Here is a 27047-nt window from a genome sequence, read left to right on the forward strand (position 1 = left end):
AACAATACTTTCAACCAGTTCACGAAGGAAAATGTTATGCCACTTTAAACTCTTCATACTTTTCAAATTACATCAGTAGCTGTCCAAGAACCTTCCATAGATGGTGCTTCACGAACCAAATTTCTGCTTACGCTGGCAGTACATGAGAGTACTGTTTATGCTATATGATAATCATGGGTATTAGAGAACATTGGATATCCAATTAGTTACAAAAGAACACTAAATAGTGTGCCGTAGCTCAGTGCTAGTTCAACAGACCTTCATTTTATTCATAACATTGATGGATTATGTGCAAGCTGCAATATATTTTAGTTGAGAATGGAAAAATGATATTTCGATGTTATACATGATCTTAGATATCTGCAATTCATCCAAAAAAAGAAGCATCTGATTTCCATCAGGCATTTACTGCGTATAATATTTATATTGGCCCAAAGAAAATACGTTAAAGTAACAATTCATATCGGTGTGAGTTCAAATAGAGTTTTTATATGCACAGTATGCAAGGTAGCTTAAAATGAAAATTACAGTTTTTAGAATAAATATTGTGTTAACCAGGTAGATATATATATATATGGGAAAAGAAAAAAATGTCAGTGCGCTAAGCTAGTCTCAGGCTCAAATAATACAAATGTATAATACAAGGCCTACCAAACAGGTGTGAGCATGCTGCAAATAGTGTGTTGGCTGTACAATGTATACAAAAAACAAAATACTGCGCTTCTCACCCTAATAAAGTTGGCAACAAATATATAAACATAATATAAATGAGAGGTTTTGGTTATATGAATTGGCCAAAGCATAATTAAGCTCACCCGCCACGTCAAGGCACACTCTCAATAGGGCGAGAACCTACTCTCACCTCCTACATAGTGGGCACACAAAGCAGTTTATACTGCTACCAAAACCAGACTAATGTGTTGGGGGAGGTGCAATTAAACCTCCTCCCATGTAACCCCTGGACAGCAAGCTGCAACCAGACTGACGAGGAGCCAACAACCTCAAATATGTGCAAACAGGGAAAAGAAAAAACGTCAGTGCGCTAAGCTAGTCTCAGGCTCAAATAATACAAATGTATTATATGAGGCCTACCAAACAGTGTGAGCATGCTGCAAATACAGTGTGTTGGCTGTACAATGTATACAAAAAAAAAATACTGTCTGCGCTTCTCACCCTAATAAAGTTGGCAACAAATATATAAACATAATATAAATGAGAGGTTTTGGTTATATGAATTGGCCAAAGCATAATTAAGCTCACCCGCCACGTCAAGGCACACTCTCAATAGGGCGAGAACCTACTCTCACCTCCTACATAGTGGGCACACAAAGCAGTTTATACTGCTACAAAAACCAGACTAATGTGTTGGGGGAGGTGCAATTAAACCTCCTCCCATGTAACCCCTGGACAGCAAGCTGCAACCAGACTGACGAGGAGCCAACAACCTCAAATATGTGCAAACAGGGAAAAGAAAAAATGTCAGTGCGCTAAGCTAGTCTCAGGCTCAAATAATACAAATGTATTATATGAGGCCTACCAAACAGTGTGAGCATGCTGCAAATACAGTGTGTTGGCTGTACAATGTATACAAAAAACAAAATACTGTCTGCGCTTCTCACCCTAATAAAGTTGGCAACAAATATATAAACATAATATAAATGAGAGGTTTTGGTTATATGAATTGGCCAAAGCATAATTAAGCTCACCCGCTACGTCAAAGATATATATATATATATATATATATATATATATATATATATATATATATATATGCATATATTGCACCTTCTTGTACATTTCAATCTATTTGGCTTATTTTCATTCAGTGGTTAGCTGGCAAGTGGGCAGGGAGGGCCAAGTTTTGGGCCAGTGCTACATTGAGTTTAGCGTGCATGTTCTATGACATGTTCTATGACATGCAGGAGCTAAGGGGCAGGGGAAGAGAAAAATGTGTAAGGGGAATTCTGATGAATTCCTCCATGCATTTGTAATGGGGTGGAGATGGTAATGTAAAGCAGACACTCAGCTATCATATGCATTAATGTCCATACAATGGTGATGGTGACCCTTTAAAGCTCTCGTGTCTGATTGATTTTTGCATATTCCCTTGATACCAGTGGTATAAAATGGCTAGCCAATAGTTCACATGAAACTGAGAGGTTTAAAAGAGACACTCAGATTCCATTTGCCTTAACTTGTATATGATGGTTTGAGCATCCCTTTAAATGTTTAAACCTCTAAGTGCCAGACTGGTGTGTGCTGCCCACACTGACAGCCAATGAGTTATTGAGGCTGAGACAGGTTAACCCTGTCAGTGGTATTCAAAGTACTCTTGTTTCTTCCCACATTCAGGACATTCCCTGCCGTCATGAAATAGTGGTCTTTAAAACGTATAGTGATGGCATAAATCATCATGTGAAAAAATATTTTAAAAAAAAACTTGATAAATGGTTTCCAAGGCAGTCCGTGGGAACCATCACTGAGCTCTCTGTGTCGGAATTCTTGCGCAGTTACAGGTACATGTGAGACTGACTGCAGCAGGCTCGACTCCCATGCTAGGCTTCCTCAGAAACACATATAAATACACCAGATACCTGGTAAGCTTCCGCACGACCGTGACAAAAAACGTATACCCCAGGAACACTTATCACAAAAAAGGGAGGGACAGTGGGACAAACAACAAGTGGTAAGGTGACAACAAAATGGCACCTAACCTAATGGAACCCACCCCTTAAATGGCCTTCCATTAACCCCTCCCCTGCCTTGTTCAAAAAAATGCCGCCAAGGCCTAGCCCTGCTCGGCACCCAGTCAAGGGACCACTCTGGCCCATTCTGAGCCCCGTGGGCTTTATTCCTGTAAGTGCAGTTCTGCTTAGATTGCAGGACAGCAAATGCTGCTGATTGGGAAGTGACTGATTAACATCTTCATGCAGTATATAAAATAGTAGAAAAAACTCTAAATGAATGAGGAATCCATGTATGAAGCATGAATTTATTATTATTATTTATTGTTTTATATAGCGCCATCAAATTCTGTAGCGCTGTACAATGGGTGGACAGGACATAACAAGTAGTCTGTAACATAACAATTTGACTTACAGAGACAACAGGTGAGGAGGGCCCTGCTCAAACTAGCTTACAATCAATATTGTATTACACAATAGGTAAAAGTGCTTCTGTTAAGGATGGACCAGCCACACTAGTAAAAGTATCGCAGGAGAGGGACTAGGAAAGGTGAGCTAAAGGAATATGGGAGGGCGTTGATGTGCTATGTTGTAAGCGTCCTTAAAGAAGTGAATTTAAATATGGATGCTTACTACCATGCTGTCAGAAGTACTGTTTGTATGTCTAGCATGCAGAAAAAAATATCTAATTTTGTACTTTATTTCTGTGTCATTTTCCTGGGGAACAACTTAATAATTGTTATATAATTCAACTGTTACTGTATAGAATTTTACTAAATTGCTAATATACAGTGTCTAGTGTTGTACTATGAAGGGTATATTTTTCAATTGTGGAGTATGTGGAGAATATCAGTGTCTTCTCTATCACCCAGCTGGATATTCTTACCTACCCTAAAGTGGATCTGAATGCCTCTAACTATATTATTGTATGTGAAATCAGAACTCCAGTCATCATGGAGCTACTAAATCCTAGGTGTCAAAAATGATAACACCTTGCCTTGTATTAAATCATTTCAAAACATCATTAGCTGCAAATGTCATTAGTGCCACGGAGAGGGCCTTTTTGCACTGATGGGACTGCAGGGGCCTTTTGTAATGCCCCTGGATATTAGTGATCAAGTTGTCATGGTAGCACAATATCAGATGACCTGAGACCTGTTATTTCAGAAAATCATCTTCAACGGCAAAGAAAAAGAAAAATAGAATCACCCAGAGACCAACCTAAATGTAAAGGTGTAAATTAATTCAACAATGCCATAAGGAAATGTCACATGAAATGTTCCTAAGAAATAAAACTCAAATATAGTGTAGAAATGTGCAGGAGTCTCTCAAGCACCAGCTTCTGTTTGTTTTCCACATCACAGCTATCTATTCAATTTTAGCCCTGCAGTGAAAATTATATAGCTGGTGTTCTTGATTACAACAAATACGTGAAAGGAGAATCCATCCCCCCTGTGGAAAGACGCATTTAATTTCTCAGGCATTATATCGTTTGCCTTTGTCAGAAATGCAACATTGAAGATACGTTTTCCATTTTAATTAGTTATTTGTACCAATTTCATTCTTTTGTAAGTCTTTTTGCAAGTAAACATCAACAAATACAACCTTGATTCATACTGTGCACATTATAAATGTTTGAATATGTTAAAAAAAAAGAAATATTGGTTATGTGATATCCAATTTAGAACATGAGACCTCCATGTTCTAGGTTCATCTTCCTATGGCCCATGTCACTAGGATTTTTTTTTTTAATTCCTGTGTTTGAAGGGACATGAAACAACTCTCCAACGGCAGTATCCATTATAAAGGTTCAACCTTTCCAGGAGGGCCAAGTTGGCCCTGCATTAAACATAGATAATATGAGGAGAATCGTAGTTTAATGAACATACTCAACAGATCGTTTAAAATAGTTGTGATGGTAGATAACAAGTAATTATGTTCCAAAATGTTTGGTCCTAAGTGATGACTGCATAGCTCCACTCATTGAAGGCTGCTAACAGGCCACATGTTTTTGATATCCCATCTTGAGCAGAGGCATTTCAATAAAACATTAATTAAACTACTAGGCTTCAGGAAATTATACAAAAAAAATACTGCCCTGTTTACAGCCTTTGAGGACTGAATTTTTGCACCAATGTACCAGGTCAACCAGTTTTGGGGCAGTCACTCAATGTTGCACAGGCTAAGGTTCCATCACTGATTTCCCATGTGCACTCTGATGTGGAGGAGCACATTTAAATTTCTTTATGGGTTGCAGGGAAAGACATTAGTGCACTTCAAATGTAACCTTTGCGAGGCTGCAGCCTAAGGAAAATTAGTAAGGGTCTATTGGCATGTGCTTCCTTTTATTTGTCTTTTTTAAAAGAATGATTATCCTTCAACAGGTATTCCTCATGAATATATATATATTTTTTTTCCACATGGAACCCTTCTCCACTTCGGCGTTCAAAGTTCTTGTTTGAATATGTGCTACTACTACCAAGATCTGCACCTGCGGCGGCTCCACCCGGGCCCTCGCCCGGGGCTTCCGCGCCCACCGCAGCGGCCCTCCTACTCGTCGCGGCCTGGCCCCGGGGCTCTCAGTGCCGGCGATGGCCGGGTATGGGCCCGACGCTCCAGCGCCATCCATTTTCAGGGCTAGTTGATTCGTCAGGTGAGTTGTTACACACCTTTTCTGGGGTCTGATGAGCGTCGGCATCGGGCGCCTTAACCCGGCATTCGGTTCATCCCGCAGCGCCAGTTCTGCTTACCAAAAGTGGCCCACTAGGCGCTCGCATTCCATGTCCGGCTCCAGGCCATTTAAAGTTTGAGAATAGGTTGATATCGTTTCGGCCCCAAGACCTCTAATCATTCGCTTTACCGGATAAAACTGCAGAGCGGAGAGAGTGCCAGCTATCCTGAGGGAAACTTCGGAGGGAACCAGCTACTAGATGGTTCGATTAGTCTTTCGCCCCTATACCCAGGTCGGACGACCGATTTGCACGTCAGGACCGCTACAGACCTCCACCAGAGTTTCCTCTGGCTTCGCCCTGCCCAGGCATAGTTCACCATCTTTCGGGTCCTATCGCGCGCGCTTTCGCTCCACCTCCCGGACGGTGCCGGTGAGACGGGCCGGTGGTGCGCCCGCTGTGCGGGGCGGCGGGATCCCACCTCAGCTGGGGTGCCCCGGCCCTCACCTTCATTGCGCCACAGGGTTTCGCTGCGAGCAGCCCTCCGACTCGTGCGCGCGTTAGACTCCTGGGTCTCATGAATATATATTTTTACCATCTAAAGGTGGTTTCGAAAATGGGATTATAAAGGTGAAAGTAACATTGCGTGTGTAGCCTGGCTGGAAATATAAAAAAAAACCAGCAATGGAAACAAGTGCTCGAAAGCCAAAACCTTTCATCTAACGTGTTGATTGAAGGAGTAATCTATTGAGCAGAGAACCATTGACATATAAGCATATCACCTGGCTAAAAGAGCATGGTTTAGAGCATTCAATTGGCTTGCAAGATGGACCAATATAGATTTCTTTTTGGTGTGCAGCCATCAGAGAACTTTTGATTCAACTCAACACTAACATCATGCACTTATATTACAATATAATTAAATGATAACAGGGGCATTTCTTATTTAGGTTAATAACGATATAGTCTACAATGTTCCCTCGAATCAATGAGCAAAAAAAAAAAGATGTGCACACAGGACAGGTGCCTCCTCTGCAGCGGACTGTACTGCCTCCGCTGGTGGAGCAGGGACGGTTGGGAAGATAATGATACCTGATGTTGCAGGTAATTGATGTTGAGCGCCAGGATATGACATCATATCCCAGTGCTCAGCATTGAAGCCTTCTGTGTTGTGAGCGAGCAGTGAAACTGCGAAAAGACCTCATGCTCCCACCACAGGACTTCAGAAAGGTAAGGAATGGAGAGAAAGGGGGAAGGATAGATAATACAGATTAGTAAGAAATGGAAAGATAAATAAAAAAAAGAAGAAAATGAGAGATGAATGGGAGAGATAGAGAGAAGCAGAAGATAATGCGAAAGACGAGAGATGGGAAAAAATGATAGCGATATTAAGAAGGATATAATGAGAAAGAAGAGAGATGGGGAAGAGGGGGGATAATAAGAAATGGGAGGATCAAAGTGAAGGGGAGATAAAAGAGAAAGGGGAGAGGTAAGGAGAAAAGGGAGAGATAAAGAGGAGGGGAGATAAACAAAAAGTGTAGGGATAGAAAAAGGGGTGAGATAAAGAAGATGAGAGATAAAGGTAAAAGAGTAGGGAGAAAAGGAGAGAGAGAGAAAAAAAAAGGGGAGAAATTGAAAGGAGGGAGAAACAGAAGGAGTGATAATGAGAAGGGGTATCAAAGAGGAGGTAAGAGATAATGAGAAAGAGCAGAAGGGGTACAAATGGAAAGATTAGATCAAGAGAAATGAGAAATCAAATGAGAGTCAATGAGAAAAAGGAAGAATCAACAAGTTGAGAGATAAAGGAGTTAATAAAGGGGATATAGGGGAGAAATGTGCAGAAAGGGGAGATAATGAGATAGGGGAGAAATTATGAGAAAGGGGAAATAGAGAAAGTGTGTTTTTGGTTTCAAAGTGTTTCTTTGTTAGGGCAAGTAAGTGTGTAGATGTACCGGCAAGTGTAAGCCATGATGCTTGTGTGTAAGGGGGTGTCTGAGCCAGACTGAGAGGAGCCTGACTGAGAGACATACCTGGGAAAAATCAATGTCGGTGGGACTGTCAATCAATGCTAGCGGGACAGACTACCCTCATCCTGCAAGGGGGCTCCACCAGAAAGTATGCTGAGATCTCCTCATATACTGAGAGGAGACCAGCGTGGGAACAATCTGGGTGCTAGGTAAATCCTGTGGAAGCAATCTGGCAAGTATTATGTATGCAATGTGGGTGCTGGGCGTGTCCTGTGTGTGCAGTGAGGATGATGGGGCAAGTCCTATGGGTGTAATCTGGGCACTGGGCAAATCCCGTGGGTGCAATCTGGGTGCTGGGCATGTCCTATGTGTGCAATCTGGTTGCTGGCCAGTGCGCACATGCATTTGTGACAAAAAAACCATAAGATTTTTGCGCACACTAACTTCTAAAAAATAGAGGGAACACTGTTTACAATGGTTCACTTTAGATGTATGCTATTACTACTATGTTGAAGCAGACGTGACGCTTTTTCCAACTCCAACAGTTTATATATCACTTAAACAAAATACATATAACATTGATTAAAATAAGTGCTGTATAACAGAAGCAGCTATGTTAAGATTTTTTCTATAATTATTCCTGCCCCCTAACAGGGGTGGGCTGCTTCAGGGGGCAGGGGGACAATTGCCTTCATAGGCCGGTCCTAATTTTACGAAAAGATGCACAGTCAACCTGCATACATTTCAAATATACCCTGTTGAAATTGTGACTCTAGCAATACTGAACATCCTATGTAGGACTGCAACAACTAATCGATAAAATCGATAATAATCGATAATGAAAATGGTTGCCAACGAATTTCATTATCGATTAGTTGCAGCAGCTCCTACTTACAGTTCGTCCCTGCAGTCACTGCCGATTGGCCTGCCCATTTCCTTCTTCCAGTCCCTCCCTGCAGTCACTGCCGATTGGCTGCAAGGAGGGACAGAGAGAAATGGGCGGGGCCTGTCGGCAGTGACTGCAGGGAGGGACAGGGAGCCAGAAAGGGGCGGAGCCACAGTGGTGATTGGCCCCGCCCATTTCCTATACCGTCCTAATGGTTCAAGAACTCATCTAACTGGTGAGTATAAAATTAATATTTGGGCTACTGAAAGTTAGGGGCAGTTATAGTTAATGGGGTGTTTAGGGTTAATTTAGGGGCAGTTATAGTTAGTGGGGTGTTTAGGGTTAATTTGGGGGCAGTTATAGTTAGTGGGGTGTTTAGGGTTAATTTAGGGGCAGTTATAGTTAGTGGGGTGTTTAGGGTAAATTGTGGTTGATGGGGTCTTCAGGGTTAATTTAGGGGCAGTTGTAGTTGATGGGGTGTTTAGGGTTAATTTAGGGGCAGTCGTGGTTGATGGGGTGTTTAGGGTTAATTTAGGGGCAGTTGTGGTTGATGGGGTGTTTAGGGTTAATTTAGGGGCGGTTATAGTTAATGGGGTGTTTAGGGTTAGTTTAGGGGCAGTTGTGGTTGATGGGGTGTTTAGGGTTAATTTAGGGGCAGTTGTGGTTGATGGGGGCTTCAGGGTTCATTTAGGGGCAGTTGTTGATGGGGTCTTCAGGATTAATTTAGGGGCAGTTATGGTTAATGGGGTCTTTTCTTCAGGACTGAGGGTTAATTTAATTAATTAAAGTTAACTTAAGGTGCAGTTAGAGGTAAAGGGGGGCAAACTGAGGGGAATCTAAATCCTGGGGGCACTGAAGATTAACCCTGTATTTATTTATAAAAGTATTGTGTCTGTGAACGAGTCTGCAAATATATGAGTGCACTATGGGATATCAGGTGGGTATACGGCATGCCTGGGGAAGATGGAGTGACGTATCTGGGGGTATAAGGCATATAGGGTATATAAGGCATATGTGGGGAGCGGAGTGGTATATCTGGGAGGCAGTGTGGCAAGCCTGGGCTCAAATGTGCATAACTGGGAGGGGGGGCAGGTTGGTAAATAAAAACATTTTTATCAAAGTTTTTTTATTCTGCTGTCAGGGCCGGCCCAAGGCAAAATGCCGCCTGGGGCGAATTTTAAAATGCCGCCCCCCCCTTATCTACCCTTCCTCTCCCTCCGTCCCTGCCGCCCCCCCCATTATCTACCCTTCCTCCCCCCCTTGTACTTACCTTTCAGCAGTCCTGCGGCGAGTCTCCCTGTTCGATCTCGGTGCCGGCTATGAGGAAATCTTCCAGCACTCATCATTACAAGCCGGCACCGAGACCGAACAGGGAGACTCGCCGCAGAGGAGAGAGAGAGGGGCGCCGAGCGGGTACTGACAGCTTGGTAAGCGAAAACCACTCGGCGCCCCTTTCTCTCTTTCGCTTTTTTTTTAAAAAAAAGGGGCTTGGGGCGGCAAAGTGCCCCTTCAAAAGTGCCGCCTGGAGCGGTTGCCCCACTTGGCTCCATTGTCGGGCCGGCCCTGTCTGCTGTTTGTTTTTTACATCCTACGTTACTTTATTAAATTATTTTAAATAAATGAAAAATTTACATTTTTTTATCCGATTAATCGATTAATCGAAAAAATAATCGGCCAACTCATCGATTATGAAAATAATCGTTAGTTGCAACCCTAATCCTATGTAAGTGTGACACTGTAGATATCTTGATACACAGAGCTGAGATATTACATGTTTAATAATAAACAATAAAAAACAAAACTTAAATTGCTAAATCTTTTGGATATAGCCCAGGATCCCAGTTGGAATATTTCTACTTTTAAAAATGAAAATAGTAAACGACAATACAACCAGTAAAGATATGGTTAAATAAACCAGTAAAACGCAATCACCATTACATTAGCATAAGTCCTGGTCGTTCACTCCAAAAATATAGTTTGGCAGATGTTAAGCATTTGATGTTGTTTGACGTTCTATCTGCTCTGTTTGAGCTATGAGTGTTCATGCAAACACGGACTATGCCAAGCAAACTAGGATATGGAGTAATTTTAGGCTATAAGGAACTCCCACGTGTATGACAAATAGTCTCTAAAAAAAAGTCTAACTGGTTTTCTTAGAAATATTTAATATCCCAAATTGCAGTGTTCCTTTAATACCTTCTTGAGTAAAGATGAGCACGATTCTAATTTATTAAAGCCTGTTTTGTTTCAATGTTAGCTGACGATTATTGTTCTCTCCCATTATCCTTCTCGTTAATTATGCTGCCAAATGGATAATATAAAGAGGATAGATGTCTTACAATGACAAACTACAAAATTTGCCAAGTTCTGAGACTTTTGCATACATATACAAACTTCTTTGGGGGTCATTTTACACAAGGTTTTATTGGACCATTAAAGAGGACTGTCCCCAAATAACCATTTATATTGTGTTACAATGACCTGACTAACATCTAGACTTTTGCTGAAAATAATGATCACATGCTAAAATTATATTCCAAAGTAAACAATTGATTCCCAGGGCACAAATCTAAAAAATGATCGCTAACGGCTCAAATGCACGTACACATTTAGCGAGTATATTTTATAATCGCAGCACAGCGTGCCTGTCTAAACTGCTATGCGTCTAACCAAATGGAAGAAAATGTTTTAATTGATACTAGCATAGGTCGTTGCCACAGTAGAAGCTCATTACAGTCTATGTCAGGGGCGTCCAACATGCGGCCCGCGGGACCTTGAGGTGCGGCCCGCGTGAGATCGGCAGCCAGGATCACAAGAGCCCTGCTGCTGCTTACTTGCGGGAGGTCTTATTGTCCTGCACAGAGGAAGCGGGAGGCCACGCCCCCTGCTGAAGTCTGTGAGCGGCATCGAGAGCTGTAGTGCAGGTAAGGGGGTGGGGGTGGTTGTTTGAATGAGTATGCCTGACTGAGGGAATGAATCTGTGAATGAATGAATTTGTGTGTGTGATAGCATGGATGTGTAAGTGCTGGAATCTAGGCATGATGGGACTGTGATTGCTGTTAGCAATCACACTCCTATCATGTCAAGTCAGCCAGTACATGCTGAAACCTGGCTAGCTGCCCCCTTGTTTATTGATGCTGCCAGCAGTATGGGGTCTGCACATCACTTACAGCCACCCTGTGCCAGCATGTACTGGCTGACTTGGGATGATAGGAGTGTGATTGCTAACAGCTAACAGGAATCTGCTAACAGCAGTCACAGTCACATCATGCCTAGGTTCCAGCATTTACTGGTTGCCTGGGTATAAAAAGAGTGTATTTGCTGTTAGCAATCACACTCCTATCATGCCAGGTCAGCCAGTACATGCTGAAACCTGGCTAGCTGCCCCCCTTGTGTATTGATGCTGCCAGCAGTATGGGGTCTGCACTTACAGCCACCATGTACTGGCTGATTTGGGATGATAGGAGTGTGATTGCTAACAGCTAACAGCAATCTGCTAACAGCAGTCACAGTCCCATCATGCCTAGGTTCCAGCATTTACTGGTCGCCTGGTATAAAAAGAGTGTGTTTGCTGTTAGCAATCACACTCCTATCATGCCAAGTCATATTGTTGAATTTTTTTTGTCCAATTGTGGTGTTACTTTTAACAAGAAAATACAATTGTTGATTGTCCTCTGATGATGATTGTTGACAGCAATCACACTCCTATCATGCCCAGCCAACCAGGTTTTGTGTCATTTACTTTATTTTAATCTGCATATTTTATTAAAGGCTATATTTTCTCACAGTGAAAAATGAGTGCGGCCCTCGTACGTATACAATTCTGATGAAGTGGCCCACTGCAGAAAAAACTTGGACACCCCTGGTCTATGTGGTAAAGCCAGTAATATGAGTTCTTTATAAATGCTAGTATTGTTGATGATTATTTATATTGGGTTAGAAATACCGGGGAGTGAATGGGAAATGATGCCAGCCAATACATAACTTTTCTGTACAGGGATTGCATCAAGCATGCTTTTAAAAATCTCTGTATAGGTCGAATGGAAGTTATGAAATACCGTGTAGCCTTTACAATGTTGAATAAAAGCAAAGTTCTGAATTAAGTTTGCTTTTATGATAATGAATTTTATATAATGTGGTTCAACACCCTACATGAACTATGTGGACATCCTAGGAAGGTGAGAAACAGCCCTCGCCATAGCTGCAATACAATCAGGTGGGGCTTAACATGAGGGTCCAATCCTAGCTTATCAACTATGACTGAACCTTCACCTTATGCACTGACACTTGTGTTTATATATGTGTGTGGGTATATATTTATGTATAAATCCAGACAGGGCTTGCCCTGCTATGGAGCAGAGAGGGGCAATTGCCCCAGGCGGCACTTTTGAAGAGGCGGCACTTTGCCGCCAGGGCTGGATTACCATAGGGGCTGATGGAGCTGCAGCTCTAGGTCTCTACCTGAAAATAGGCCCAGTCAGGGCTGGACTGACTGGACCTATGCGTGACTGATGCAGGGCCGTCTTTAAGGCAGGCCAAAAGGGGCAGTTGCACTCAGAAACAGAGGTCGTGGGGGTTGTCCGCAGTGCAGCCAAGTGGAAGCAGGAACCCAGCGGAGTCACGTACTCCACGTACGCCACATGACCCTGCTGCACATCTGCTTCCCCTGGACTGTAAAACAGAAGTTGTTCGCACGGAGTGCGAGCAACACAGAAAGAAAGCAGCGCCCCCTGCAGAAGTCTGCAAGACATTTGCAGTTCAGGTAAGGGGGTAGGTGAGATTGAGTGAATTAATGAGTGAATGTGATTGAGTATCTGTGAATGAATATTTGTGAATGAATATGTGTGTGATAGCATGGATGTGTAAGCGGGGGAAATGCCCCAAGCAGGCTCTTTTGGAGGGGCAGAGATGCCCCAGGCAGGTTTTTTGGGAGGGGGCAGAGATGCCCCAGACAGGCTCTTTTGGGGAGTACAAGGATGCCCCAGGGAGGTTGTTTTTTTTTTTGGGGGGGGGGTGCAATCTGGTTGCCAGGGCTGATTTGATACTAAAGGGGGGGGGCTGGCTGGGTGGCATAAATACACAATGTGGAGCTGGCTGGTGGCAATACACAAAGGGTGTGGGGGGCATTAATTCACAAGGTGGGTGCTGGCTGGGGCATCACATACATAAATACTAAAAGAGGGGCTGTCTGGTGGGATACATATACAACGTGGGGCTGGCTAGGTGGGTATAAATACACAACAGGGGGCTCACTGTAGTGCACAAATACACAATGGGGGCCGGTGGCATTAATTCACAAGGGCAGCTGGGGCCATCACATAAATCAATACCAAAGGGAGGGGCTAGGGCTATAAATACACATAGGGCTGGTCGGGGGGCGATACACAAGGGGGAAAAAACACAAATGACATAAGCTGTGTGGAAAATAAAAAAATAAAGTATTGTTAGCTGGTCCGGATGCGGGTGTCGGTGTGGCAGAACCTGTCCTGGTGTGTGTGTCAGTGTGGCAAAGCCACGTGGTCTGCGTATGTCTGGGTGTCGGTGTGGCAAAGCCTGTCGTGGCACATGTGTTTGGGGGTCGGTGTGGCAAAACGTTTCCTGGTGTGTGTGTTTGGGTGTCGGTGTGGCAGAGCCTGTCCTGGTTTGTGTATTTGGTTATCTGTTGACTACCACTTACTGAAGGAATAAAGTGAACTGTTTCATTTTTACTTATCCAGAGATAAAACGCCCTTCTGAATTTGTAGTCATTTCAGAGGACAAAACTTTCTAGGCCCAGAAATCAGTGAGAAGAAAAGTAAAGGTTTGTGTTATTTACTCTATATCAATCTGCATGTATTATTAAAAAGGATTAGTGGCACTAAATTGTGGCTTCAGGCATCCCGTGTATTATGACTTTTTTAGTTTACTGATGTACTCCCAATCCCATCACATATTCTATTTTATACTATCGGCCAAGCACTGCTGTTCTCTTCGGTGCACATGGATGCCGAGGAGTTCAGATTCTGTCTATACTGTGTATACTGTGTATTTTCTTCTTCCTCAGCACCAGGCCCATGATGCTCTTAATCAGGCCCTGTTTGCCTCCCCAAGACATGCTTTTGGACACCGCAGCCTATTAGCGATTATTAGCTTGTCTGCGGTCCTGCGGTCTGTGGACCTCATGCACGCTGCACAGAGCATCTTTTCCTTTATGATTGGAGGTCAGCTCACGCGTGGCAGCATGGGCGTAAGTTTACCGAAGAGCGCAGTGCCATCAGGCGTCACATCAGCACTTGCTCAGAGAGAGGGGGGGCAACATTTTACACTTCGCCCCAGGCAGCACAATGTCTTGGGCCAGCCCTGAATCCAGTCACACACTAACATACCCAGACACACTTTTACTAACTTACCCAAAGACACATGTTTACACACTAACATGCCAAGATACACATGCTAACATAGGCAGACATACACAAACATAACAAGGTAGACACATGCATGAGAGATAATGTGAGGCAACATTCTCCTCTCCTGCATTGGAAGCCTTGCATTGTATGTACAAGAGAGGCTGCTAATCAGGCCCCAGCACAGGGAGCTCACAGTGCCATTACATATAGTATAGTTGAAGGATCTCCTGGGCCAACTTGGCATTCCCTGTCCGAATGCTGTGTTTGCTTATTGTGAAGTCTGGTGGAATATACTGAGTATTTACAAATATATGTTAACATCCTCCTACTTGTCTAAAATATTTAACATGTTATGCACATACCTGGGAACTCTCCGGGTTTGACCCGGAGATTGCCTGGTGAAGCACTGCTTCTCCGGTTCTCTGGGTCAAGACCCGAATCCTCCAGGTCGTGGAGGTCTTGACATGCCCCGCTCCCCGCCCATTTTCCCTTTAAATGGGGGGGGGTTTCCCACTGCTGTCAGCGGGAACGCCCCAACGTCAATGGGATCGCCTACTGACTTCAGCAGGAAATCCCCGGCGTCAGGGGAACCTCCCACTGACATCAGTGGGAACTCCCACCGACGTCACGGGACCCAGAAGTTCCCAGGTATGGTTATGCATGCCTCTGGCCATCTCTATGGCCCTAGCTGAAACACTATGGTATCCGCTTACAGTATGAGTATTTAAACAGCAGACAAATCATAGATGCAGAAGTAATTTCAGGTCATGGCGGTTTTACTTCAATTTGCTTTTTATGTGAAGTATAACCTGCTTAAGACAAAAGTCTATAAAATGTCTATAAAATTTCAACAATGAACGTTACACTGATTAAAGAAAATATGTTTGCACACATCTGCTATTCAATCTCCATACAACCCTATGCTGGGAGTGAGTATCTAAAAGGATTAGTAAATAGTATTTGACTGGTAAATCTATTGCAGACAAATCTATTTGACTTTGGTAAAGATTAACTTAGTAAGACTCATGTTCCAGTGTTGCACTGATTTATGTGTCTGAGCAAAACAACAGGGCCTTATAGCCATTAGTTCTTTGATGCCGCAATAATGTTTTGTTTGTAATTTTTTTCTCAAGGACCACCGCTACTGTCACAGCATAACCAAAAGAATGGTCTACTGGTCTACAATTTACTTTCATACATGACCCCATAGTATAAATTATGGATCCAGATTGACAATTGTATAAAAATGGGAGATATGGGCCAGGTTGCTAAGTATGTTTACAAAGATGACATGGGTGAATGATGCCATATTAAAGGGCAAGGGAGCCAAGGTTGGCAAAACCCAAAAGCTCTGGATTTGAATCAGTTAAATCTTAGATAATTAAATATTGCTCGGTATAACACGATTACATTTCTGCTGTCATACTATTTAGAACATTACATAAAATGCTCTTCACTAAAGTGCATAATTTGAGTTTGTACAATTTCAAATTCTTTAAAACACAAATTATTTTAAAAATGACTGGCTCTGTCTTGAAGCGATATACACTTAAGTTTGATCCATATGACAATTTTTTACAAAGGACTGTTGTAGTGACTCGCTGTAAATCAATAGCAGAGATAAAGTTAATAGATTAAGTGAAATTGATTAGTGCTGTGAGATGTCATTTAGATTTTACCAGTGCCATTGGTAAACAGTGGTTTAGAATGAATGTTTTTTAAAGTGCTCCTTGTTGATTTTAGAATTTACAGATAAGTTGTCTTCTTGCATTGTTCATGGTCCCACAATCAGACTTACAAACAATTATAAAGTAAAATAGTCTGTTAGACCAAGACTGGATAAACATTTTCATGGTCAGGAGACAACCAATAAAGTGATGTAATGAAGGCTTAGACTGGCAACTTTAAATCAGAGGAGAAGCCCAGCCACACAAACAGTAAAAACTCAACATGGCGGTGCAATGTCAGTATGGTCATTAAATGATGTTAAAATAAGCATAGACACACAGAGGTATGAAGATAAAAGACACTGTTTCATTTGACACCGTGACAATTTATTTTAAGGTAAACAAACTATAAAAAAAATATATGAACCAACTTTTTAAACTTGTTAGCATAACCATTTCCTTGCCAAAGTTTCTTAGTACCCTACATACTGTAAATCTTTTGCCATTTTTACCATATATTGGTTTACTCAAGATTCCCCTTTTCTGTGTTTGATATACCCACAAAAATGATACATATACTTCAAGAATACCATGGAAACATGCAAAAATTATTATTATAATAATAATTGTGAGTGCTAGTACTGTTTTGGTCCTCTTTGGGGACCATGATTTTCCTTGCAAACCACCATACTATTATAATAAACATAGTTGGGAAATCCTTCCTCTAATAAATACCCATCGCTCGTAAAGCTAGTCTTATCCTGTCAATGTCATCATACTGGAGACAGAATTACAAGATTCATCCCATGAGTGCTGCCCTTGAAAATGTCTCATTGTCACCCTTTGTTTATCTTCTAGTAACAGGGTCACATACAAAAGAATGCATGATCTTGTGAAGTGGGAGGAACTCCTTGTAACCTTGGACAAGTCCTTCTATCTTGCTGTTTCCCAGACATTAAAGCTAAGAGTCTGGAATTCATATTGTATGCACATACTGTGAACATTAAACTATGCTGTGCTATGAATGGATTATAGTGCATATTCCTCATCTGCATCTGGAAAATGTGACTAAATTGAATTTCTGTCATACACATACACATTTATTCTTTCTTTCTGCTGTCCTCTCTATTTTCTGTCTTCCATTCTACCCTCTGTCACTGTCCTTCTCGTTCCTCTGTTCTGCCCTTTCTTGCGCTTCGCTCTCTCAACAAATCTGCTTCTTCTTTCTTCCCGCTCTTCCATTCTACCCTTTGTGTCTGACCTATCTGTTACTCCATTTTACCCTCTCTCCTTGCCTTTTTCACCCCAAGTCTACCCTCTCTCTCTCTCTTTCTGCCCATTTCACTTCCATTGTACGTCTCCTTTCTTGCCCTTTCTATCTGACCTATCCACTCCTCCATTGGACGCTCTCTCCTGGATGTTTTCACTTCTCCATTCCTCTTCTCATTCCTGCATTCTCATTTTTCTTTTCTACATTCTTCTATCACACTTATTCCTTACTATCTCTGTCCTTCATTCTAGGCTGTATTGCTGAAAATTAGAAAAATGAAACAATTCCATACACTCATGTATGTATATATATATATATATATATATATATATATATATATATATATATATATATATATATATATATATGTACAGTATTAACTACTCACATAAATACTTTTGTATTCAAACACAAATATGGCTGTGTCTGTATGTACACGGATGTGGGTGGGTGTTGCTTAGGTAAAAAAAGACATCTGCGTTCCTTCACCCTTTGGAATACCGCACTACCTACTGGAGTGTATATGTGAAAAATTAATCATGTTTGCATTGTGAATCAGAACTGGACCAGCTATGCCTCACACACAGCCTGTTGCTACTGCTGTGTCCCTAGTAGCAAGAAGAATGAATACATTCTAAACCCAGCTCACAGGTAGAATTGGCACAGGACTGCCTTCCACACCCAGCACCTGCATATCTCAAGCAGATGCAACATTTTACGGATGTTTCCAACCCACCCCTCCTCCTCCTCTTCTTCTTCTTCTGCTTCTTCTTCTTCTCCTCCTCCTCCCTTCCCCTCTTCTAAGTACTTTGGCACAAGCTTAACTTGCAGCTGTGCAGGTGTGCAGGGCCGAGTCTGGGAATTGTTTGCTTCCCCCTCCCTCTTCCCATGCTCTCCCTTTGCCTTTGCAGGGTGGATGCGATCAGCCCTGGGCCGGCTCTGCAGCGTTGTGTGTATCCAGCTGGAAGTCATTGTGAGATTGGCGTCTGCGTTGCTATGGCGACCGCCCTGCCGGCACCAGCTGGACCGCACTGTGAATGGGTGACATCACGGGGCAGGCGCCAGCCAGTCTGGGCTGCAGAGCCAATGAATCAGCTGTCAGGGCTAAGGGCTGAGTGCATTGCAATGTGTGTGTGAGAAGAGGGAGGGAAGGAGGGAGAGAGAGAGAGAGCAGCGGAATGTGCAAAACACACACACACACACACACGGCTGGGGGAAAGCAGGGCTTTGCAGGATAGAAAGGGAGACAAAAGTAAAAAAAAAAAGATGATATAAATATGCATGTTGGGCGAAGTTTACATCTTTTTAATGGGATTGTGCAAGTTAACCTACTTTGTGTAAACTGAGTTCACTCTGGATCTGGTGATGAAATTCTAAAAAGAAATTGGTTAAAAAGTTTCTTAAAGAAAAAAAAACTCCCCTACGATGACACCCTCTTGATAAATATCGTACAGTGTTTTAGTCTGTAATCCTTCAGGTCATCCTGCAGTTTGCGTATGGATTAGAATTCTAAATAGATCCGTACTGTGCTTTATCCTTTCGGTACCAGGGTGGGGTGGAATAAATTGCATTGCCATGGGTTTGCTTGACCTTCTGGCACTGAAAGGGAATGTTACTTTTTTTTTTATTATCAGGTTGCCAATTAATTTGACAGCTATGTTTAACTTTTAACTTTTTTAAAACATTTCTTTAATTTTTTTTTGCTATGGTATGTTATGCATAGATAATGAACGCCCTTGCTGATAGATCATGCATTGAAATAAAAGTTTGGGATATGTAATTTTTTTTTTATTTGGATAACACCAGCCTCCCTTATAGAATGGAGTTTGAAAGTTCGATATTTAAATAGTGCTACATAGAAGGAAGTTTAAAGATATAGAAACCTATTAGATAATTTCACATCTTGTCCTAAAATATTCAAACCACGTTGGTCCTTGTCTTATGTTAAAGATAGCTTTGTGCACCGATTCACTTGAAATTACATTTAGGCACCACAGGCCTGCGGCATCTGAAGCGTTGGGATCTTCTGGACCACTTTGCTAGGGGCATGCTTGCCTGTTGAGATTCCTTACACAATGTACATCCGACACATAGGTGAGCGCTATACCTGGGAACTCTCTGGGAAGCTGGAGCCTAAACGTTCCCAAGGTATGGTGAGCATGCTCATGTGTACAACTGTACCTGTGTGCACACTTTCCCTATACAACCTAGCATTGGGTCCATCGTTAGGGCAAGGTAAACAAGGCAGTTGTCTAAGACACATCATCATACCTATGAACTTAGGCAGGCTACCCTTGGCGTTCCTTCATCTAAGGGAGGGGCTTTGAGAAGGGAGGGGCTAGATGCACAAAGGTGGTACAATTCACACAAGGGGCATGGTTAGCTGTGGTATTGGGCGGGGAGTGGGCGTAGCTAAACATCGCTCCCCTGCCCCTGAGAAAGAGAAGAGTGAGTCTGAGACATGGGGAAGCACCTCTTCACCCCGAGACAGCAGGATAAACCTGAAGAGTTTGTATGTATGCTTATCATCTATCTGTCTTATAACCACTGTGTTCTCATTTTGTGGCCTTGTGGAAGGGATCTGTGTCCCAGATTATCATACCTGATAACTCACTCGGAAATTTCACGGGAAGCGCCACTGGGTCTCTGGGTCATGGCCCCAAAACTCTGGGTTGAAGCAGTGGTGTTTAGACATGACCCATTCCTTGCCTAAGGTCATTTCCCTCTCCTAACCCTGAATTTTTTTTCAAACATAAAGTGGTTAGGGCTAGCCTTGTCCACTGGCAGATCTTTTTAACTTATTTGAATTGTTGGACCTTATTCATGCTGACTTAAATCTAGAAATATGGAGGGCATTATTCCAATACTGCTTGGACACTGTATGTTAATGTACACCCATATTACAGTTAAATATTCTATACAATACATGTGTATAATACACATGCTTAATTTATAGCCAAAGTTGCTAGAAAATGTTATATACAGAACATGTTATTTTGTACTTTTGCATAAATTATATAGCTAAGTACTGTATAAACCTCTGTATTAGTTATATGTAAATTATGCTACCTCTTTCATGTCAGTAGCTTGTAATATCAATAGGGTGACTAAGACTGCTCATCGTGGAGGGACCATTGGTCCATCCAAGAGAAAATAATGTTTGGAAACCAATGCTGCGACTTCAATTAAGAAGACAATGCTTTGCAGTTGTATTGCTCATTTATGTGCTAATCACCATGTAAAATATCACAGTTTCCTCTCCGAAATTATAATGTATTCTTGCTTTGCTCTTATAACGTTTGATTTTCTGCTTGGCTTTACATATTAATTACAAAATTAATTGCAGACACCAGTCTCCATAAAGATGCGCAGATGACTGGGTGAACTTCTGCGAACTGATTAGGAGGGCTGGGACAACTAAGTACTTTTGGAATCTGGTGGCATGAACTGCTGGACACCATTGCAAATATATTTTTAGATCATCATATAATTTAAACATATTCTTGATACATTTAATCGTGAATAGCTCTTAGATATAAACATGTTGGCACCTGCCCTATACTCAATTTGCGAATTGTACTGTACATTCCGAAGTGTTGTACAACTTAAGAATTGGTCAAAGGGACTCTTCGCAAAAGAATATACTCTATGTATGCATGTGGCATCTAAAACAACCTCCATTTTCATCCTAATGGCATGACTTTTGTAAATAGCATTTTAGTATCATATTATAGTAACCATTTTCCTTTGGAACAGCTAAATTTCTCTCGAAGCAATACTTTTAGTACAAGTGTTGGCATGGGAAGCATCATGATGGGGTTAAATCAGTGTTTCTGAGAGCATGAACAAAACTACGCTGTGACTTTAATTCAATTGAATTTTAACAGCAAAAAATTAATGGATTTTTTGTTCTATTTCTTTTTTTTTTTTGCATTGGCATTCTAATTATTCCAATTAGAAAGCAAGCATTAATTTCCTGAGTAGAACTTATCTTTGTAAGACTGAATTACATGATCAAATACTTTTTTTTTATGTTTTTTTATATTGAAAAAAAAATAAAGATTTAATGAAGAGTTTCACATTGTATCCAATAAGACCATCGCCTAGCTGCAAAACTGGGGCAAAACCAAAACAACTTGTCTCATGCAGGATGTTTTTTTCCCCATTAATTCCAATGTTCTTTTAATCACTTTGATAAATACGGTTCTGTACTTTGGAAGCTGGGAAACTTCCTCTTAAAAGGTAGGGAGAGAAAGAAAGAGAAAGAAAACAGCATTTGTATGTGTCCAAAAACCTAACCCCATACAAAGTGATGTCTATTCTTTACGATAGTACATTGCATTCTGTCCTGATCTCCCAGGCTTCTTAATCGGACTTTGACATTCAGGTTGGCAATTTGTTTTATTTCCTCTGTTACAATTGTTACATTTGAATAATACCGGCAGTAACTCTGCCTAGGGTACGAAATCCAAATATCACAAGTTCACATTAGTCACAACCACAGAACTGCCCCTTCTAATTGTTGGGATTTTGCTTTATAAATTAACAGAATGCTCCTGAATTGCGAGAGTGGGAAAAAGACAAAACCATGGAGAAGGGAATGCCTTGAGAAATGACATTGCCGGCGTTCTTGGAAGAGCAGAGTTAAATCCTATTTTCTGCTCTATGCTATGGGATCCCTATCTGCTAGGATACCATGAATGGCATGCACTCCTTTCCGAGGTCAATCATTAACCTGCCCTGACAACGTTTTGTAGAAAGATTAAGGGAAATCTAGAATAAGGCTGGTGGGGGAAAGCCATGGGAGGGGTAACAGAAGTAAATTAATATTCAACACATTTTTTTCTTAAAGGGGAACGCACACCATTTTATTTATTAATAGAGATGAAAGTACATTTTCAAAGATATTGTGCTGTTTTATTTTTTAAAACAGTTCTTGTTTTTGTATAATGTTATCGGCCAGTTGCATATTAGCCATTTGTATGCGTTCTTGCTTTGTTACCTTAGCCCAATCTACTAGAAGAACACCTTGACTCCTTATCATACTGCATTGTGGTAGACAATAGAATGGCTCACTTTAAATCGCCCAGCCACAGACTGTAACCACTGAAAGTCTGTAGAGCAAGAGACGTCATTAACATCCCCTAAAGAATCAGCTCAGTACGATGGTTGAGCAAAGAAAGTCACCCAAAATGTTGCGTGAAAAAGTGGCATCTTACAGGTCTGCACATAAAGGAAGGTTAAGGTTTTTGGAACAAAATGAGATAAAACTACATTACTGTATACAGCACTGGATTTTATACTAAAGTAGAATAATGAACTAAAATATGTCATTTTCACAGAACTTCCCCTTAATAAAAAAAAAACATTAGGAGCTATATATCTCCTGCAATTTGGTGAAAGTGGTGTCACTATAGCAACCACAGGGATGTGCCTACCGTGACATTGCACCAGAATTGCTTTATATATGATACTATAACTACCATTTTCCAGGACAGTGTCTAATCTGAGTAGATTAGTACATTGCACACCTCTTTTGAGATGAAGAGGTTAATTTCTGAGCATATTTATCCCCTTTGTGATATAATGGCATACTTTAGTGGGGGTTTTTTTGTTTTGTTTTTCAAGAGATGTGACCTCGGGTTTATTCAGCCCACACATCCACAGAGAATGTCATAAATTATGAATGGTGCTCATGTGTACAGAGGTACTGTCAAGCCAGCCTGGTAATGCTACCTTGTACTTGAGACATGGCCTTATGAATAAATGATGGAATTGACTCTGGGAAATAGATGCCTGTAGGGGAATGAATATATGACCATCATAAAAAAAAATGCAAATAATCAAATTCTAGGCTAGATTAAAAAAAACAAAAAACATCCTATTGTTTTTACATTGTATGTTTGAATTTATTTACAACATGCAAATTATATACAGTGGAAAGCAACAAAAAAGCCAAAGCTTTAATGTTCCTGAGCCCCAGCACAAAAAAACAGAGATAGATGAACTGCAAGGAATATGTCTGATGAAGTGAAGTGCATCCAAGTGTACATTAAAAGCTATAATTTATTACAGCAACTCCAGTGACATTTATAAACCACCAAGCGAGACTATGGTGATTTATATTTGTCACTAAAAGCCAGGAGATAGATTGCTTTCTGTGATGTAGGCTTTTCTACCCTTTCAAAAGTACAACAAACAGCATGTGTCTATATTGCCTCTTTTATTCAAAAAATGCTAAACAACAGCTCATTTGCATAGACAGTGGTTGAGGCATTTTCAATATATATATATATATATATATATATATATATATATATATATATGCGTGTATATATATATATATATATAAATATATATATATAATTTTTTTTTTAATTATGTCATTGGATCTTGATGCTATGTCAATAATGATAATAATAATTTTAATCTTATTTGCACCTTTGTAATATTTCTATGTAAACTTTAATGCAATAAATTGCAATCTGTAGAAATTAATTTTCATTAACCGATAAAAAATACTGATTAGAATATTTTAAGTTCTGCTTCCTCAGTTCATGTCTGTAACCCTGTGAAAAGACATTATACGCTAATTTCTACATGCAATTGGGGCTGTCCTCCCCATCAGATCATTTTTATACATTTTATCATCCCATTAGTATAATTTTGTCTTTGCTCACTGAGATTCTAACACCGATCTTTTTAATTTTGTTTCTGCTGGCCTACACAAAATATTGTTCTTTATAACTGTATTTCATTTTGTGAGCCACTCTCATTGTGACATCAAGTGGGTACTTTACTCTTCTGTTTAACACTTGCTAGTAATTAGGTTTTCTCAAATCGCCACAATAATTTTAAAATCTGGATTAGGTTTTACCGTATATACCTCCGAATAGAAAAGATACAATGTCAGTAAATGGAGGATCTGTGGTTAATGTGTGAACTTCTTACAATTAAAGTTCTATTTATATACAGAAAATGCTAGAAATGGCCACTTAAGTCAAGGTGCTGACCTCAGACCCCCTTGTCTCCTACATGGTGAGTTTAAATTACCACTGAGGTGCACATGGCATTTTCAACACTGCTAATTGCAGGAAACATGTGCTGAGGGTTCATAGGCTAGACACTCAAACCTGTATGTAATGTATTAGACATAAAAGATAGAAGACCACTGGTTGCCTCAAAACATTTTGGCATTTCTTCCCAACAGTACCTGATTTGAGATGAGATGTGACTGGCCTATATATCATAAAGGGCCCACCAGCTCTTTGTTGTTCCACCAACAGTGGTCAAGTTAAACATTTCATAATGGATAATGGAGTCTTAAGTCAAAGTTGACCCCTTTCATTGGGGCAACATAGAAAAAGATGTAATGTTACATACACTTTTGGTTCGCCTCAGATGGAAATGGATTTGATCTGAGGTCCCAGAAGCTCATGTAACTAGATGTTTATCTATGTTGGCCCAATTAAAGGTACCAACTTCACCTAAAGTCTTAATTTTCTCATGGGCTAATACAGCTATTTCCATTAAGCAAATCGTTGCGACACCTCAACTAACGTGTAGTTCGCTCTTTAGTAAATAAAACCTTTATGGTATTGTTCACCAACCTTGTGCTTTTAAAAAAAAAAAAATGTTTAAAGCTCACTTGTCTTTTAAGGCACAGTGGGTTGGTGAATCTTTATCTTGGTTGTTGTGACATGATAACAGACTGTAAAAAATATAGTTGTATAAAGTAACCAGGACAATATATTATTTTGGTTACCAATAATTTCTAATGCACCAACAGCCTGAAATGGTGGTGCAAAGGCAATATCAGTAAAAAAAAAAAAAAGGCATTAATATAATGTAGTAACTATATAAAAATGTATTACATTTCATTTATCATAGGCCACAGAAGAATGCAGTTACCTTTTATAAAACTATGATACAATATTGCTTGATAAATGCACATAGAATATATTCCCTGTGAGGATAATGGTGATTTTTTTTATTATATACAGAACTAGAACTGTATTTGAACTGAATATTTTGTAGTTAATGGTTTTCCATATTGATATACAATGTAAATTACCTATTCACAATTGTGTGCACCTCCTTTACAGTGTTTACAATTTTTTCACTGCCTAGTTTATTGGAAATTATTACTAAGATGCTAAGCAAACATCGGGTCAATGTAATGCATAAAACAGAATATGTAATATCAAAAAATGCATTATCCAGCAGGTGCTAAACTTTAAATTCAGCTTCTAAATATTATGAGTATTATAGTGTATATGAATTCGAATGGCTATCACTATAAATGAATAGTTCCCTAAAATGTTGCATAATTATCTTTATGTTAAGATGGAACATCACAAAATGAAGGTTAACATCTTGTTTCTTGTAAGTGCTACTTAACGTGCAATTCAGCAATCACAACTGATGTGCTCTTGGAACAAGCTAAATGTACAACGTGTATGTTCCCTGACAGATCTTTGGATAATTTACACCATGGAGGTTTTGCCAACTCACCACAGCCTCCATAAATTGCATTAGAAAGAGTTGCACGCCATTAAGACACGTGGAGTTGAGATATGATGCATAATGCATGGAAGATGCTGACCGTGGAGGAGGCAGCTAGGAGTGCTGCTTTAGGTCTGGTCTAGGGCAGCGCTGAAGGTAAATACATGTCTGCTCACATGCAGGCATTCTAGATAAATTTCAAAATTGTTAAAAATGAAAAAGTCGTAATACTACAACAAAATCCATGAGCGTATCCATTTAATTCTGTTAGGATGTACCATACATATTATAACCAATACTCTTGTTCTGAGCTTCAAGATCTACTTCATTACAAATAGGAATTCATGTGATTTCCCTTTATCATTCACTTAGAATTCTAGTTCCATTTAAATAGCATATGATTCAAAAAACAGCATGTTCACCAACCCACAGTAGTGTGTCTAATTTAGATTATTTAAATTTTACAGCAAATTTTAGCTGACAGAGCTTTAGAGAACATCCAATTACCTGCAATTTAATACGACCCATGCAGAATGCATAAATAATTCTCCCAGGTTTAATATGAAATACATTAACACAGAATGGAGCAAGGGGGCCCTAGAGATTACATGTGTATTAATTTTCATGGATTTCCTTTTTCTGGAATGTTGCCATCAATAGAAGGCAGAGGGTGCTCCTATACTCCGAAACCAGCCTGAAGATTACAGACCTGTAAGCTTAACACTAGAGGAAAGTGTTATTAAATGATGAGATTGCACAACAATACTGTTAAGGAGAAGACCGTGGCTTTGTGTGTATTATACAAATAGTTTCTTGCTCTATGTGAAACAGTAGGTCTAAACCACAGTTTTGCAGTACATGTGGTCATATTGTATTCCAATTTGTTTAAATTATTTTTTACAGGGTTGCTAAAAAGTAGCATTATTAATGTATGTATGTAAGCATGGATGTGTACATATTTCTGTGTGTGAGCATGGATGTGTACTTGTCTGTGTGTGTTGATCATGGGTGTG

General features: G+C 40.5%; 1 pseudogene; it reads right to left on the minus strand.

Moving 5' to 3' along the window:
- Positions 1-5161: 5161 nt before the first annotated feature.
- LOC149289567 (28S ribosomal RNA) lies at positions 5162-5927 on the minus strand (annotated as a pseudogene; the record flags this gene model as incomplete).
- Between the last annotated feature and the right edge of the window lie 21120 nt (positions 5928-27047).

The sequence above is a fragment of the Sceloporus occidentalis genome, unplaced genomic scaffold, assembly GCF_023333645.1.
Source record: "Sceloporus occidentalis isolate IW3139 unplaced genomic scaffold, rSceOcc1.0.p SCAF_44, whole genome shotgun sequence".
Lineage (NCBI taxonomy): Eukaryota > Metazoa > Chordata > Lepidosauria > Squamata > Phrynosomatidae > Sceloporus > Sceloporus occidentalis.